Genomic DNA, 5,000 nt, shown 5'->3' on the forward strand with positions numbered 1-5,000 from the left:
CTGTGTTCAAATTGTATCTTAAACTTTTTTTGGGGTGGGTTAATCCTGGCTTTTTTTTTTTTTTTTTTTTTTCTTCTTCTTCTGTGCATGAATTGTTACCACCAAAACAATTTATTTTACACTATACCACACTGTTAGGAAACTCTATATTTTTTCACATATATAAGAATAGTCACAAATTTATTTATTGGCAATAGACATGCAAATCATACAGCAATGCATCCTGGACTAGACAATACACTGGTGGAGTCAGGTGACATGGTGTGTGCTGTGGCACCTGGCTTGTGACACTTGTACAGCAGCAGCAGCAAGTTCTGGCTGTAGACACCCTCCATTTGGCTCTTCCTGACGTCACAGCCTGCAACACGGCACCACCAGTCCGACTGCAGACAGGACGTTCGCTGGCACGAGACAAACGTCTGCAAAAGAGTAGTGCAACTTTGGGAAAATGGAAAGTTATGAACACTCTGAACTTGTATCACACAAAACATGTTACACAGTAATTCTATCTGCCAAAAGCTGCCTTTTTACTTTTCACAAACTCTTTACAAAGTGTTCACTCCGGGGCCCAAACAACCCTCAGACACTCCACAACTCCACCCAAAAAAACCACCACCTCTCCACCCCACAAAACCTCTCCAACAAATCAAAACTTTCTCCACTAACCTTTTCATCCACTTTCCTTTTCCCACAAATCCTTTAAATATTATCTTCACTTAAGCATCCTTCAAATATTTTTCTCTCTGGGCCTCTCCACTTGCCCCAAAATTCCTGTGATGAAATTAAAGCAAGTTATTGATTTGTAGGCCTAACATGGCCTTGGCAGGTAGGGAAGCAATGAGAGAGAGAGAAAGAGAGAGAGAAATACACCAATAAAACCACACAATAGCAAAAACAATATAAAATCTTCTTAGGCTTATGAAAAAAATAATGAAAATTAAATACAAGCCTAAAAATTCAATGGAAATAATTAAAAGTAACAAAATTTGTTTATTCTTATGTCAAAATTAATGTAAAATAATAAAAAGAAATATTCTTAATTTTTTCTCACCCCCCATAGGCCTAAATAGCTAAAGAAATTATTTGTGAAGGTTTATGCAAAATTTGGATGTCTAAATACAAAGGTAGTAGTAGTAGTAGTAGTAGTAGTAGTAGTAGTAGTAGTAGTAGTAGTAGAGAGAGAGAGAGAGAGAGAGAGAGAGAGAGAGAGAGAGAGAGAGAGAGAGAGAGAGAGCTCTTGCACCTGTATTCAAATGAACATGTTTAACCCCCCTCTCTCTCTCTCTCTCATTATTATTATTCTCTCTCTCTCTCTCTCTCTCTCTCTCTCTCTCTCTCTCTCTCTCTCTCTCTCTCTATCTATCTATCTCTCTCTCTCTCATTATTATTATTATCATTTTGAGACTAGAAGAAAGAAAGGAAGAACCAACAGCAGCAGCAGGAGGCCTGTTGGCCCCTACAAGGCTTTCTGTGGTACACAACATAATCTACAGTGGAGGAGGAGGAGGAGGGGGGAGACTTCCATTAACACAATAAATAAATAAATGAGGAATAAGAAATATGGGGAGGGCTCTCTCTCTCTCTCTCTCTCTCTCTCTCTCTCTCTCTCTCTCTCTCTCTCTCTCTCTCTCTCTCTCTCATAAATAATAATGATAATAGATTTTCAAGTACTACTACTACTATTACTACTACTACTACTAATGCAAACAGTAGTAGTAGTAGTAGTAGTAGTCAGACACAAAGAAACACAGACAGACAGACAGACACAAAGATAAAGTTTTGAGAAAAATAAGAGAGAGGGAAAAGATCACATTTAAAGATGAGAGAGAGAGAGAGAGAGAGAGAGAGAGAGAGAGAGAGAGAGAGAGAGAGAGAGAGAGAGAGAGAGAGAGAGAGAGAGAGAGAGAGAGAGAGAGAAATTACATAATTACATAGGAATTACAATATCACAATATCAAACATTAGTGAGAACCCTTGAGAACTTGAGAACTCTGCTACCTGTATTTAAAAGGCTGTAGTTGAGGTTACTTTGGTTTTCAAGAGTGTTTTTAAGGTTCTAGTGACTGATTAACAATATTTCTGCATTACTGACAGGAGAAACACCCTTGAGAATCCTGCTACCTGTATTTAAAAGGCTGTAGTTGAAGTTACTGTGGTTTTCAAGGATGTTCTTAAGGTTCTAGTGACAGATTAACAATGTTTCTACATTCCTAATGGGAGAAACGCTCTTTAAAAGGCTGTATTTGAAGTTATTGGAGTTTAAAGCACAAAAAATAAATAAATAATAAAAAATAATCATAAAAAAATTCCCAAACACTCCCAAACACACACACACAAAAAAAATAATAATCATAAAAAAAATCCCAAACACTCCAAAACACACACAAAAAAAAATAAATAAATAATAAAAAATCATAAAAAAAAACTCCCAGACACTCCCAAACACACAAAAAAAAAATAAATAAAATAAAATAAAAATCATAAAAAACTCTCAAACACAAACACACCAAAACGCCCCAAAACACACTAAAACACCCCAAAAAACACACCAAAACACACCCCAAACACACCCAGACCCACCCAAATACTCTCTCTTTCACCTTTATTAGAGTGGAGATGACCTGGCCCTCCCGTTCCTGCCTCAAAATCCTCTCGTCACTTCCCTCCTCCTGCATCTCCCCACACATTGAGGGAATCAAAAATATCTGGCATCAGGAAGTTCAGAGGGGGCCAGAGCTCTGCCAGGCTGTTCTGCAAGGGTGTCCCGGTCAGCAGCAGCTGGTTCATGGGGGCTAAGGTGTTCAGGGACCTGTAAGAGGGGGGACGAATTACGTTAGGGTCCATTTTGGGGGTTTCTAGGCTGTTTTTATGGTTCTAGTGGCAGATTAGTGAGATTTCTGCATTGCCAACTGAAGAAACACTCTTAAAAGGCTCTAGATGAAGTGACGAGTTTTTAAGGGTGTTTTTATGGTTCTAGTGGCAGATTAGTGAAATTTCTGCATTACTAATGGAAGAAACTTGAGAACCCTGCTACCTGTATTTAAAAAGCTGCAGTTGAAGTTACTGTGGTTTTAAAGGGTGTTTTTAAGAATCTAGTGACAGATTAACAAAATACTGCATTATTAACAGGAGAAACACTCTTTCAAAAGACTCTAGTTAAAGTTGTAAGTGTTTTCAAGAGTGTTTTTATGGTTCTAGTGACAGATTAACCATATTTCTACATTCCAAAGGCTCTAGTTGAAGTTGTAAGGATTTTCAAGTTTTTATGGTTCTAGTGACAGATTAACCACATTTCTACATTCCAAAAGCTCTAGTTGAAGTAGCAAGGTTTTTCAAGAGTGTTTTCAAGGTTCTAGTGACAGATTAACAACATTTTTACATCCCAAAGGCTCTAGATGAAGATGCAAGGGTTTTCAAGAGTGCTCTCTCTCTCTCTCTCTCTCTCTCTCTCTCTCTCTCTCTCTCTCTCTCTCTCTCTCTCTCTCTCTCTCTCTCTCTCTCGTTCATACGTAAGTATCTCCAGGCATGCTGGTGGAGACCCCTCACATCCCTGATGGCCACCTGTAGGGGTTAGGGACAGACAGGAGCAGGGAGACACATTAAAGGTTATCAAACAACCAAATAAAACACCCTTAAACACCCAAAAAAACACCAAAACATCCCAAACACATCAAAACACTCCTGACACAGCCTGACACACACCAAAGACACCCCAAAACATCCTCAAACACCCAAACAATACCAAAACACCCAACACACACCAAAAACACCAAAAAAACACCCCAAACACACATCCCAACACCCAAAACATCCCTGACACACACCAAAAACACATTTTCACCCACCAAAACACTCCCAAATGCCCCAAAACTTAACAGACCCACCCTTAAACACCCCAAAACCACAAAAACAAAATTACACACACAAAGACATCCTAACACACCCCAAAAAACATCCCAAAATGCCCCAAAAATACCTCAAAAACACCCAGAAAACACCCAAACACCCCAACATTACACAAACTATCCTTAAAAAGGCTCCAGTTAAAGTTGTAAGGGATTTCAATGGTGTTTTTATAGTTCTAGTGACAGATTAACAATATTTCTGTATTTCTAACTAGAGAAACATCCCTGAGAACGCTGCTACCTATATTTAAAAGACTGCAGTTGAAGTTACTGTGGTTTTAAAGGGTGTTTTTATGTTTCTAGTGACACATTAATAATATTTCTGCATTACTAACAGGAGAAACACTCTTTTAAAAACTCTAGTTGAAGTTGTAAGGATTTTCAAAGGTTTTTAAAGGTTCTAGAGACAGATTAACAAAATTACTGCATCATTAACAAGAGAAACACTCTTTTAAAAGGCTCTAATTGAAATTATGAGGGTTTTCAAGGGTTTTTTTTATGGTTCTAGTGACAGATTAACCACATTTCTACATTCCAAAGGCTCTAGTTAAAGTTGTAAAGGTTTTCAAGATTCTAGTGACAGATTAACAACATTTTTACATTCCAAAGGCTCTATTTGAAGTTGTAAGGGTTTTCAAGAGTGTTTTTAAGGTTCTAGTGACAGATTAACAACACAGTCTCTCTCTCTCTCTCTCTCTCTCTCTCTCTCTCTCTCTCTCTCTCTCTCTCTCTCTCTCTCTCTCTCTCTCTCTCTCTCTCCCTCACACTTCCCCACACTCATTTGGTCAGCCTACACTTGTGGTTCTTGAGTCTGTGTCCCTCATCCACACACAAGTATCTCCAGGCATGCTGCTGGAGACCCCTCACGTCAATGATGGCCACCTATAGGGGTTAGGGGCAGGTTAAGGACAGACGGGAGCTGGGAGGCACATTAAAGGTTATCAAACACCCAAAAGACACCCTTAAACAAACAAAAAACACCCCAAAACACTCCAAACCCATCAAAACACCAAAAACACCCAAAAAACACCCCAAAACACCCCAAACACCCACCAAAACAACCCAAACACATCACAACACCCCTGACACACCAAA

General features: G+C 38.8%; 1 protein-coding gene across 22 annotated transcripts in view; it reads right to left on the reverse strand.

Moving 5' to 3' along the window:
- Positions 1 to 5,000, reverse strand: part of LOC135098021 (prostaglandin G/H synthase 2-like) — a 32,061-nt gene that overhangs the window by 242 nt on the left and 26,819 nt on the right. For 19 of the 22 annotated variants that reach the window (XR_010266456.1, XR_010266448.1, XR_010266454.1 and 16 more), the window contains 3 exons: positions 2,601 to 2,809; positions 667 to 771; positions 1 to 419 (listed from right to left, as the gene is read on the reverse strand). The exon at positions 1 to 419 is cut by the window's left edge and continues 242 nt beyond it. The gene's annotated coding sequence lies outside the window, so the exon portion shown is untranslated. Of the gene's footprint in view, positions 420 to 666; positions 772 to 2,600; positions 2,810 to 4,699; positions 4,788 to 5,000 lie in introns of all 22 variants that reach the window. The other 3 variants (XR_010266442.1, XR_010266452.1, XR_010266453.1) reach the window with 3 other exon arrangements.

The sequence above is a fragment of the Scylla paramamosain genome, unplaced genomic scaffold (genome assembly GCF_035594125.1).
Source record: "Scylla paramamosain isolate STU-SP2022 unplaced genomic scaffold, ASM3559412v1 Contig41, whole genome shotgun sequence".
Lineage (NCBI taxonomy): Eukaryota > Metazoa > Arthropoda > Malacostraca > Decapoda > Portunidae > Scylla > Scylla paramamosain.